The sequence below is a fragment of the Gavia stellata genome, chromosome 9, assembly GCF_030936135.1.
Source record: "Gavia stellata isolate bGavSte3 chromosome 9, bGavSte3.hap2, whole genome shotgun sequence".
NCBI lineage: Eukaryota > Metazoa > Chordata > Aves > Gaviiformes > Gaviidae > Gavia > Gavia stellata.
The window spans coordinates 133,739-146,022 of NC_082602.1; the positions used below are offsets into that span (position 1 = coordinate 133,739).

Below are 12,284 nucleotides of genomic sequence, written 5' to 3' on the forward strand. Positions count from 1 at the left end.
GTGAACATGCAGGTACCCGCCGGCCAGTGCCTGCCCACCCCTGGGTCAGGATCCCACCTCAGTGCGCCCCGGCAGCCCCCATGATGCAGAACCTCAGCTCTGCTTTCCTGCTTTCAGCTTCTGCACAGGAGATGCATGGAAGATCTGGGCCATCTCCTAGAAACCTTTCTGGAGGCAGAGGTGACCTCTGCCTGCTTTGATGACGTGGTCCATGTGAGTAGCCATGGGGCAAGAGGGAAAGTGTTGCAGGGGCAGAGAGTGGAGGCCTTAGAGGGTGTTAGGAGGTGGATACCTTTCCTGCGGGAACGTGGGGCTTTGGCTCCTTGCTCTGAGGCTGTGCGTCTGGCTGGGGCCAGGGGCTGAGCTGGGGGACGGGAGCGCCCGGCCACTGCAGCCTCAGGCCAGGCAGAGCAGTGGGCCCTGATAGAGGGAAAGCCCAGAGCCAGCCCTGAGCTGGCTGAGAGCAGCCTGGAGGAAGGCTGGAGTGGGGAGACGCTGGCAGGGTAGCAACAGCGGGCTCAGGGCAGAGGCGGCTGGAGGGAGCGAGGCGGTGGAGGCAGCAGTGCCAGTGCTCGGTGGGGCTGGGGATGGCACTGGGAAGGGGCCAGAGAAGGAGGGAGTTGGAGAGGGATCTCAGGGAGAGAAAGATGCCTGTTGTGAGAGAGATGCACCCTGCCTCAGGTCCTGAAGGGCTGGCTCACCTCAGCCAAAGAATGGGAGCGGGAGAGAGCCCTGCAGGTTTGCACCCACGTGCTGGGAGCTTGCAAGGAGCGATTCAAGCTCATGGTGAGTAGAGCCCCCCCGCGTGCCCTGGCGCCCTTTTCCCACCATTCATGGCCCCAGAAGGGAGCCCTGCCCAACTGGGTGCTGGGTTTTGGGGCTCCAGGGATTACGGGGCAGCCCTTCTGCCTGCCCCTCTGCCCGGTCACTGCTCACGGAGCAGGATGGGCGATAGAGGGGAGTGGGTGCTGGGGCTGCCTGCGACCCTTTTCCTGCTGCTCTCCCCTGCAGAGAGGACGTCCTTGCAAGCGGTTCGGCTCCCTGGTGGGATTGCTGGCGACTCTGACCAGCGACTGCCTGGCCACGTCCCGCCAGAGGGCATGGGTCTGCCTTGGCTACCTTCTCCAAATGCAAGGTGAGGAGAGCGGGCGCTTCCCAGCCTTGCTCAGCCTGATCCTCCCTCCCTTCCCGGCCTGGCACCACTGGGATCCTGCAGGGCCAGGCCCTGTCCCCAGGAGGGAAGGGGGAGGCAACGTGCTTGGCTGGTTTTGTGTCCCCACCCTGTTAGCCCTCTGCCTCCCTGGCCATCTCAGGAAGGATCCCTGGGAGAGGGTCGCTGAGTCCCACCTCCGCAGCGCATGTGTGCGGTTGGTCAGGGCCATCCCCCACTGCTGTCTGAGAGCAGGACATTGCCACCAATGCTGGGGACTGTCCCCCTCCATGTCTGCCCCCCTCCACGTTCCAGGAGAGACAGAGGGTGGTCAGACAACTCGCTCCGTTTCCTCTTCAGGCAGCAGGGTCTGCCTGTGCTGAGGCAGTCACGGGGAGGTTTCCTGCCTCCCAGAGACGATGGTGGCCTGTGTGGGAATAGGGGACACAGCTGCTGGGATCAGAGGCCAGTAGCTGCTGAAACCCTGAAGCCCCAACAAATGGTTGAAGGAGGAAGAGGGCTCTTTCCAGCCTGGATTTGTCAGCCATTTATCAGCTCGGGAAATCCTGCTGCACCGAGTTCAGGAGGGCCCTGGGTTTCCCTGTGGCTTTCAGTGCCACCCCCTGCGTTCTCCTTTAGCAGTATCTAGGGCCAGAGGTTGCCTTTCTGTGGGCGTGACTCCCCTTTTCTCCTGGTGTTTGTTCCAGCCAGGACCATGGAGGTGGTGCCTCAGGCAGATGAGATCAGGTGCCTTGGTGAGGAGCTGAACAGCCCAGACACCGTGCAGACCTGTGCCAAAATAGCAAAGGTAACTGGCCCCAAAAGAGCGGGGTGGGGGCCCAGCTCCTGGGCTCCTGCACGTCTCCCTGCTCCCCTCCAGCGTCCCTCGCTGTCTCCAGAGCAAGCTGTCCAGGATGGCTGTTGTTAGCAAGTAGCAGGAGGCTCTGAGACAAGACTGTCCTTTAGGCATGCTGGAGTATATACCGTATATGTGTGCGTGTGTGATTGCTCTTGTCAGAATACAAATTTGGTACATAATAAGCAAACAACATGGGGGGCGACACTTCCCAATCGGGTAGCTGCATCAGATGTGAACAGCACTGTATGCACAGCAGGAGGAAAAAGTGATTGCCCCCTGCATGACTGCCGAACTAACAGTTCTGTCAAGTTTCCTTTCCATTCTGAATTGCTGGAGCAGAGCTGTGACGTGGTCTCTCTTGTTCCTGACTTCTCTCCAGGCTGTTTGCAAGTGCATCCGTCCAGCGCAGGCTACGGACTTTCTGACTGCGGTCCTGGACAGCTTGCTGCACGTCACACCCACGTGTGCGAAGCCACTATGGAAGTGGGTGTTCATCTTCCTGGTGGAATGCAGGAAGGAAATAGTCCAGGAGGTAAAGGAGACCTTTTTCCCATTTGACTTTGTCTTTGCTCCTGTTGGCTGTTTAATGACACCCTGTGCAGTTGGCACAGGCTCAAGAAATGCCACCTGTGTGTCGAGCCAAGGGGCTGCTGAAGGAGTCAGGTGCCCTTGCAGAGGCCCTGCAAGGCGTCTTTAGGGTCTCAAAGAGCGTGTTTGGTTTTGCTCTTGCATCGCTACACACATGTGGGGAGAGTTCTTCAAGTGTTGGGTGTGAAACGTGCCCGTGTCCTCTGTGTGCGCAAGGGCACGCAGCTGCTCGTACGGTTGGGCCCAGGCACGTGCAGTGACTGAGTCTGTGCGTGTGAGCGCGTGCATGCGTGCGTACGTGCGCACAATTGCCAAGAGCACACCCAGCTCCAGACGTGAGCCAGGGCCAGGCAGGGTGGAAGGGGTGAGGTTTCAAGCTAGGTCTGGACTCTGTCACAATGGAGCAGGCACTGCTCCTGTGCTGAATGACTGTGTCTGGGCCCTGCAGGAGGGGGTAAAGGATGCACTGAGCCCTTCTTTCTCCTCCATTTCCATTCAGGTGCCAAAAATCCTGAAGACCCTTTGCACCTACATGCGGCAGAGCACCCACAGGCCCTTCCTGCTCCGGGCCGTGTTTCTCCTCGCCCACTTTCACCAGGAGCCCGTCGTCAGCAGTCTCCTCCGGAAAGGTCTGCCCATGGACAGGTACGTGCACCAGCCACTTCCCCACTGTAGTCAAACAGAGACCCCACAGCTTGCGTGCACTGGGGTGGTCCAGTTAAGAAGCAGGTCTTTTTTCTGCCTGAGCTGTCTTGAGTGTTGCAAGACTGCGTGCTTGTGTCTCTGCCATGAGTGGGGCGTTGGAAGCCCCATTGCGGACGAGGAGAAGGTTTGAGGGCACTGCAGGACTGCGAAGATAGGGGTTCAGGGGTGAACATCTGTTCCCTTGCAGTGACACGGTGGAGCTGTGGAGGAGCCTGGGGAGAAGCACCATTGGGATTCAGGTCCTGAGGTGCCTAGTGGAGAAACTAAACAGAGCAGGAATCAACTGCCTGGGGACTGACTCCTCCCCTTGTGAGCAGCACAACCATCAGACTGCTCTGGAGACTTTGATGGTACGTTCAACAGTAGACACGTTTCTGCAGCTGTGCATCTGCTTTGTAACTCCTACTTCGGCACGAGGGAGTCAGGTGCCCTTTGCAGATGCCCCTGGAGACTCCCAGGGCGCTGTGCTGGGCCGGCCTCAAGCAGTGTGGGGAGCTGGGACAGCCTTTGCTCCTGAGCCACAAGGCTGTCGCAGAAGTGACAACTGCGGACAGTAACCCCCCTGCCCCAGGCAGGCAGGGGAACCAGGCTGGTGGGAAAAGGCCTTGCCTGAAGAGGGGCTTCTTGGTCACGTTTCTCTGTAGATCACCCATGCCATCTCCGAAGTGGTGCTTGCCCTGAGGAGCACGGAGGAGCTCAGGCAGCTGCTTCCCCACCTCCTTCCCAGCCTCCTGAGGTGGGCCAGTGAAACCCTGGGCGAGGAGAGGCTGCTTTCCCCCCTGGGAGAAGGCTGGAGACAGCTGTTCCTCAAGGGCCAGGTGCTTGAGGAGAAGCCATGCAGGTAAGGAGCCGAAGGGGCAGATGGCGGGGCTGGCTTCGGTTCCCCTCGCCACGGCACGTGCCTTTGTGCGGCTGAGGGAGTGCTTCGCCTGCCCCACTTCCTAGTTGTGCAAACCGGTCGTCATGGTTGGGTGTACTTCTGCTCCTTCATGGGGAAACTCCAGCTCCCAGGCAGGAAGGTCTGAGGCAGCTCGTGCTGTGGACGGCTGTCATCTTGCCTTCTGCATACCCTTGCATGCACGATAGTGTTGCACTCCCTCAGCGGACCCCCACCGGGGGGGGAGCGTGACTCTTGCGGGCAATGGCATCATTCTTCACAAAATGCCGGTGGGAAGAGGTATTAGGTGTTGCCTTGGTTCTCCAGCATGGAGTCAGTCCAGGGGCGTGGAGTTTCTTCTGCTTCAGTGGGTTTGGGGCATGATGAAAATGCCAGTGTCGTTAGCTGCAGTCTACGAAGCATCATTCCCGGGGTATTTAGCTCTGCTAAGGAGAAATCTTCCCCTAAGCTGCTGTGATTTGATCTTTCTTTGGTTTTGTGGTGTTGCTGCTGTTTTGATTTTTTTCTTGTTTAGTTTGACTGTGTTTTGACTGGGTTTGTGTTTTGTTTCTTTTGCCAGGGTTTTCCTTATGGCTTTAGAGTTGGTGCTAGGCAAATGCATGGCAGAGAAGTGGATGCGGCTGCTCGTGAATCGGGCAGCGTGGGCTCACCTTGAAGACCCCCTGAGCCATTCTGATGGGGTGCGTCTCCTGACCAGGTAAGAGCCCCAGGGATGCACGTGGCTGCCTCCTGCGGGGCTGTGCCCAGGGAAACGCCTGCGGGACCCTTCCAGTGTGCCTGGGAAGCCGTCCTGAGCTGAAGAATAGTGTCTGCATCGGTGTACGTGAATTTTGGCAACCTGGCCTGTGGCCTTCCTGGGTAACTGTGTGTCCCTCGCTTGTGCTCCCTTGCGCAGCGTCCTGGTCCAGGCTGGGCTTCTATCACCCTGTCTGAAGCAGACCCTCTTGCCATGGCTGGATTCCTGCTCAGTTAAGCTGCGGGTGACAGCTACAGCCTTCTTTGCTGAGGTAAGGCAGGGGGTGGGGAAGGAAGGGTTCAGAGGGTTTTAGTGAGATCCTGCTCCTTGGGATGTCTTTTTTTGTGGGAAGATCCCTGGAGCGGAGCAGACAGGGGAGCGCCTGGCCAGGACCAGGTCCCCACAGCACTGCCTGTGTCCTTCCAGCTCTCTTGAGACTGCAGCACAACAAGGACCCGCGAGTGAAGCAGGCGCTAGAGGAGTCTCTCCACGATACCTGTCCCCAGCCAGCACCAAGGAGTTAATTAAATAAAGCTCAGCACAAGATGCCTAAAGGGCAGTGTATCTTTTTTTCCCCCGATGGCACCCTTGTGCTTGGCGGGACCACATGTGGGTGACACCAAGGCTGGGGGCTGCCAGCTGCATGGCCCCTCCCGGATCTTCGTGGGCTGGGCACAACGCAGTCATGCTGGGACAGACCCCAGAGCAGGGGTCTCCCCATGGGGTCCTGGGGCCTTGCCGTGCCCTCCCACTGCCCATGGGGATCCCCTTGCCACCCCTCCCACCACGGCACGACCACCTCTGGCACCAGCAAGGGCTGGCGCGGGGAACAGCCCAGGGAACACCCTGACCATACCACCACAGCAGGCTTTGCCCTCCCCGGTGTCCTGCCATGCTGGGCCCCCCCGCAGCACTTGCCCAGGGACACAGTGGGGGGGTATCAGGGGAAAAGGGGGGCACTGGGGGGAGTAGGGGGCACTGGAGGATGGGTGGGGAGAACCAAGGGAGGCACAGCAGTTTAGAGGGCTGTGGTCAGGGGGCAGAAGGGGGGCACTGGGGGACAAGTAGGGAATGTCGGGAGGATCTTAAAGGGTCAGCTATGGCTCAGGGGCTGAGCAGAGGGACAGAGTGGAGCAGAGGGCTCTGGCTGGCCCATCGGACCCCTGCCCACTAACACAGGCCCCACTGGTGCTGCTCCCCAGCCCTGGGAGGCCTGGGCAATTGTAGCAATTTTGGGGTGGGTGGGTGTTTGGTTTTTGTTTGGTTGTTTGGCTTTTTTGGTGGGTGGTGGGTTTTTTTTGTTCAAGGGTGATTCAAAAAAAAGGAAGCTCACTCCAGAGCTCTGCTACTGAGGAAAAAGCAAGCTTCTGAAACATAAGCAGTGCTGGTCGCATTTAGCTCTTATTGCTGGGAAAACGTATAAACCACTTCTGTGGGGTTGGTTTTTTCAAATCCTGCCATTGATGAGGAGAGTTGACTTCCTTCCTCTTTTGTACATATTGCTTTGTCCTTAATTTTACAGTCTGACTCGATAACAGTCTGCAGTTCTTATCTGAGCCAAGTGATCAAAGCACATAGCACTTAGTTGTGAAGGGAATGTCTTTACAGAAAATATCAAAATGTATCTTTGTCTGGTTACTGAGTCCCCATTTTGCAAGTGTAAAACATTTTCAGTGTTTGCTGCTTTCTTTACCAATTTGAGGATTAAGAGGAAAAGAATAGGAGGTGATGATACCAGTATTTAATTGCTAAACTTGTAATAAGTTATTGATTTTACTTTGAGCAAAATTGTACAAAGCCGTAAGGTTTGCTGCAGGTGAAATTTGGGTGAAGGGACTGCAAAAATCAGTTCAGTAAAGATGGTCTCTAGTGAGAACAGAGCAGAATTACATTTGGTTCTTTTGGAGACAGTCTGGAGTTGTCCCTAAAGCTGTTGTCTAATGACACAGAAAATTGTGTATTATCTTGTATTTGCTGTATGTATTGGTAAGCAGAGGAGCAAAGAAAAGAGAATGGAATCACAGTGGTCTATTCTAAAGTAGCAGATGACTTGTGTATTTATCAGTGTGTTTTACGGAGAATAAGGAGTGGGCTTTCCAAACCACAGGGTGTTTTAACACAGGGAAGTGATAAAGCTCTTGCTCTTCATTAGTATTATTTAAACTATTTCTAAATACAAGGGTTGCATTCATATGGTAAGAATGCTTTCTTTGCCTCTCCTACCCCCCCAGTTTTTTGGGGGGTGTTAGTGGTGGCACTGGCAGCAGGCAGTCCGCATGGCAAGAGCAGCTCCTTCTATACCGGCCTACGAATGAACCTCTTTGAAATCATGTGCCGCCCTTTTCCTCAGGACAAGAGGAAATGGCCTCAAGTTGAGCCAGGGGAGGTTTAGACTGGATATTAGGAAAAATTTCTTCACTGAGAGAGTGGTGAGACACTGGAATAAGCTGCCCAGGGAGGTGGTGGAATCACCATCACTGGAGGTGTTCAAGGAACGTGTGGGACATGGTTTAGTGGGCATGGTGGTGTTGGTTGATGGTTGGACTTGGTGATCTTACAGGTCTCCTCCAACCTTAGTGATTCTGTGATTCTTTTGCGAGCTCCCAGCCTCGGTGCTTTTGGCCTGTCATGCAGTCAGACCAAAATGCTTGCTATCATTCCTCAGGGAGAATCTGAGTAGGATTTTGTTCTTTTTTTCCTTCAGAGCAGAAGCAAAACTCAGTCTTTCAATCAATGGCGGGGGGAGGTGGGGGGTGGGCAATGATACACATTTCTGCTCTTGAAATAAGGAGGGATGAAGGAACATATACAAATACGGTGTGACAGAGTGACCTGGGTCCCCAGCTGCGCCTGTGCATGGCCATGCAAAAGCGCACTGTGGCTGGGACCTGTGTAACTTGTGGGAATTCTTGGGTTTTATGCTAACTCTGAGGATTTATGAAGCACAGGAAAGTTAGTGACAGATTTGCAGGCTCCCTCTGTGCATCTCGGAGAGGGCAGCAGTTTCTCTGCGAAGATGGAAATAAGTTTATTTATACAGGTCTTTTCTGTGTCTTCTGAGGAATGAGTATAGTATGACAGAAGATGAAACAAAATTGCAGCTTAGAGGAATTTTGAATAATTCGGCACTTTTTTTAAATACTTGTGTTAATTTCCTACCTCAGTTGATTGTGTATGCATGAAATTATAAAGCTTCTATATGCTTAGAGTGACATAATTTGTGATTGGATTCTTTTATAATAATCTGGTTTTGAGTTTACTTCCCGTTGTGGAGTTCTGCTGGCACTGGGACAGATGAAGAAACTTAGGTGGGGTAATACCTAAATAAATATGCTGAGAAGTTAGGGTTAAAGCCCTGTAGCACTTTGTTTGGTGGTGGTGGTGGTGTTGTCAGAATTCAGCAGCTATATCGAGTAGCATCAATTAAAAAAAAAAATCAATTACGCTGGCCTGGTACCACATTCTGTGTGCCTAAATAGCAAGCTCTGTTGTTAATGGAAATGTTTATAGGCATTATTAGGTTCATATTGCTGTGTTATATGTGCAGCCAAGGGGATAATAAGGAAAATTATCAGTCTCGAAGAATGATACTATGCCACCTGCTAGAATAATAAAAGTTTTAATGCTGTGTTGTTCAGGGACCTTTTGAACTGGTGTGATGTTTCAGGCTTGTACCAAATCAATCTTCAGATTCTTGTTTTGCACATTCTCAAGTTTGCATTTCTCGCTGTGTTGAAGTTGGTGAATCTGAGTCAATTTTATCTGGAGGGGTGCAATGTGTCATATTTCCCTTCAAACAGAAAATACCCTGTTTTTGCAGGGCTCATTGAATTTAATCTTTAAAATATTCCCTCTGATATCAGGGGATCAATTTTTCTTCTGCCAAAATATTGTGGAAAACAGTGAAATGGAAAAGGTGGTTGAGTCAATACATGAATATTAGAACATGTGAAGTAAGGCGGACAGGAAACTGGTGCGCTCATCTGTGGCATAAAAACTGCATTGCTGATAAATGTTGAATTCTCAAATAGGAAGACAATTGAAAAAGCTGCTAATCTTAATAAGAAATGCTGGTTTTCAGCCTCCCTGTGATCTCCAGAAGATATTTGATGATAAGCAAGGTGGCAAACTTGTTGGCCTTCCTAGGGAAGCTCCTGGCACTTCCATTCCCTGCAAAGCAACAGAGGCTTTTACAAAAGAACATGTTGGGGTTTTTTTGTGGTTCCCATTGAAATCTTTATGTGGCAACTGCAAGGCTGTCACAATAAGCATGTGGATTTAGAGCCTTTAAACTGAAAGGGCTTTCCAGTGTTAATAATAGTGTAACTAAAAATATAGTCTGTATGAGACCCAAAAACGTATAAGGCTGTGAATTTTATGAATCGTAAGTGTTCTTTCCATTTACTTACTGTTCCTTCTGTTATAAAAAATTGTCACTGAGATGCAAAACCACACCCCATAATACTAACTCCTTTTTTGAAATCAGTTACTGCTTTTAGAGTAAGTTCTATTTCTAAATACATATGTGTGTCGTTCGAGGATTTATGTCCATAAAGGCAGGGACTTGCATGTCTCTTTGGAGAGCAGACCATTAGGAGAGAGAACAACCTCCTCTGGAGCAGACAGTCCTGCTTTACAGAAGGTAGGTGCTAGAGAAATCAAGCCAAGCTACAGTGAGAGGGAGCAGACTTTCAGCAACCTCAAAGGCTAGAAAATAAATACGTCTTTCATCTGCTGCCTTGCTGAAAGATCTGCTGAGTTTCTCAATAAAATAATAAACCTATTAAAAGTACCTTTCCTTATCATTTCTCACTACGGTAGCTATCTTTCTCCTGGAGGACAATGATTTGTAACAGGAAGGCATGTAATCAGTTTAGTCCTCGTTAGAGTTAACTTCATCTCTGATACCACTTTGCTTGTAGAAGGGGATATAGCTGCTTGAAGAAAACAGCAGCAACTTTGATCACCTTTCTGCAAAAACATGACCATTGCACTGTAGACATGAGACTACGTTCTTGTTACTAGCTCTAAAAAGTGACGGGGAGTTTTTATATTTTTTTGACGTGTGTATATCATGAAACAAATAAGAAAATTAATCAAATTGATGCACTTTGATCCTTTCCTATTTGAACATTGGTTATTTATCAATTTGCAAAGCGGCTGGACTACGGAAGGCTAGATGTGCTTAGACAGTCAACGAAATACTAATGAATGAAAACGCTACACTACAGAGGAACTCACCACACCTGTAAGAGACCAGATTTTGATAAAATGACTCATGCTGAGTAGTAACTTAGTTCATAGGGACTTGTGTGGTTTTTGGAGCAGGCTGAGGATGAGGAGCTACCCTACCAGCAAGGCTGTCAGTCCGGCCTATGTGGAGATTTGGGGGAGAAAATGTCACTAGCAAATCATAGAGTTTTTGCTTTATAAAATACTTAAGAACATCATGACTTCTTAGATTGTTTCAGTGTCTTGTGAAGCAAAAAGTGATCCTCTTAATAAACCAATAGCTGTGTTAGTTACTACGATTACAGAAATCTTGTCAACTCTGTTAAGACCCAAGGTGGTCCTACTGAAAATACGACTACTAATACAGAGTAAAGGAGGTAGAGAAAGTATTTTCTCAGCAACTGTTGCATAACCGGTTGATCATACATGCCAGAAGTCAGTTCTGGTTCTCCAACACATCAGTGTTGCAGTGGGTTGGTATCCAGTAAGTAAGGAAAAACCAAGAATTACGGTCATTCAGGATTGCTGTAAAACCTGTAGGAGTTGCAATAGAAATAAAAAGACTGGAAGTATTTTGAGGCTAATGAAGTATAGGCATACCTTTTCACTTTATGTTTGTATCTCTCTAGTCTACATTATTTACCTAGAACAATCGATACCTCAGATTTTCTCCAGTGTAAAGAAAATGCATGCATGTCAGATTCAAAATCAGGGTAGGAATTTTATTTCTCTTGCAAGGATAGATTTTCCATTTTTAATGGCATGGGGATACTTGTATTAATGACTAAAAATACTTTGAATATTATAACATGAGGTGGAAAAATACAGGAATGTTTTATTAATCTCATGTGGACACCTGTGTACTGGGGAGATTACATTTCTAATGTCGTTTTAGAGAAGGCTTTCATACAACCTGTATGGTTAATTCTTAAGCCACTGTCTGTTGTATTTGATTGTATTTGTGCCGCTGGAAAATTGGGAAGGATTCATGTAAATTGGACAGCTCAATGAAAACTCCAATTAGATTTTTAAAAAAAGGGGGGGGGGTGGAATAAGTTCGCTTCTCTTGCAGGAACGTGATTTAGCAGCGGAAGGGAGGCAGGATGAAAGGGTCTTTGAGGTCAAAAAGTGCATCAGACTGCTGGCGCAGTCATGATGACAGCGGAGGAGGAAGAGAAGGATATTCAGGTGACGTGGCTGGCCGGGACAATGCTTCCAAGGTAACAGCTGCCACGCAAACAGCAGGCCCTGGGCTTGTGCAGGTGCTTGTGATGTCCCATGTTCCTGAGTAGCTCATCGGGTATCAGAGGTCACCTGGCTCGTGATGTTTCTTCTGATGTCACCGATTGCTGAGCAGGTGATAGGGCAGGAGCAGGCACACGGCTTGTGCAGCTGCTTGTGTCATTATTAAGTGCAGTTTTTACGTCTTTTGAGAAAAGAGGCAGTTAGCCTCTTTTCCCTCTGTCCTGCTCCATCGCCCTGCCTGTGTTGGTCCGTCAGTCTGTCCTTCCTCCTGCCCTCCTCTGCGCTCTCTGTCCTTCTGTCTCGCTGCTCATCACCATGTTCCTGGCTGAACTCTGCCCCATTCCCCTCCATCCCCTTCTCCCTGTCCCTGTGCCTGCTCCTTGCCAGGGGTTTCCTTTCTCCACTCCATGCCCAGCTGCCTCCTTCTTCCCGCCATCCTGCTCCGATGCCTGTCCAGCCACCTCACCGTGCTGTCCCACCCCTCTCTGCCACTCTCCCCCCCTCTCCTCTTCCTCTCTGCTCCACCAAGGCTCCAAGACAGGAGCCAAGGCAGCCCAAGCGAGGCGGCCATGGAGCCTGCACGGAGGCAAGGCTCAACCAGGTGAAAGGGGTCCCAGCAGGGTCAGACAGAAGGGTAGGAGTGCCCAGCGGAATCCCGGGAGCTGTAGTCCTGAGGCAGAGAGCTGTGTGGAGGCTCTGTTCGTTCCGCTGGCATGCTGAGAGCTGTAGCCCTGCGGCACAGGGCTGCCGGTCAGCCATGTCAATGTCGTGAAGAGAAGGAGACCGATTGTCCGCAGATGGCATCTTTGCTGGCTCTCCGTCACCCTGTCCCTGGCTTTTTGGGGCCTTGGCTGGTGGGACCCATAGGGCA

The 12,284-nt window shown here is 51.1% G+C and overlaps 1 long non-coding RNA gene across 1 annotated transcript; it reads left to right on the plus strand.

The window, feature by feature from the left end:
• The first annotated feature begins 147 nt into the window (after positions 1-147).
• Positions 148-1,936, plus strand: LOC132317522 (uncharacterized). Its single transcript, XR_009484102.1, has 4 exons — positions 148-213; positions 682-786; positions 1,012-1,135; positions 1,858-1,936. It is a non-coding gene; the product is annotated as an uncharacterized LOC132317522 (long non-coding RNA).
• Positions 1,937-12,284: the final 10,348 nt, after the last annotated feature.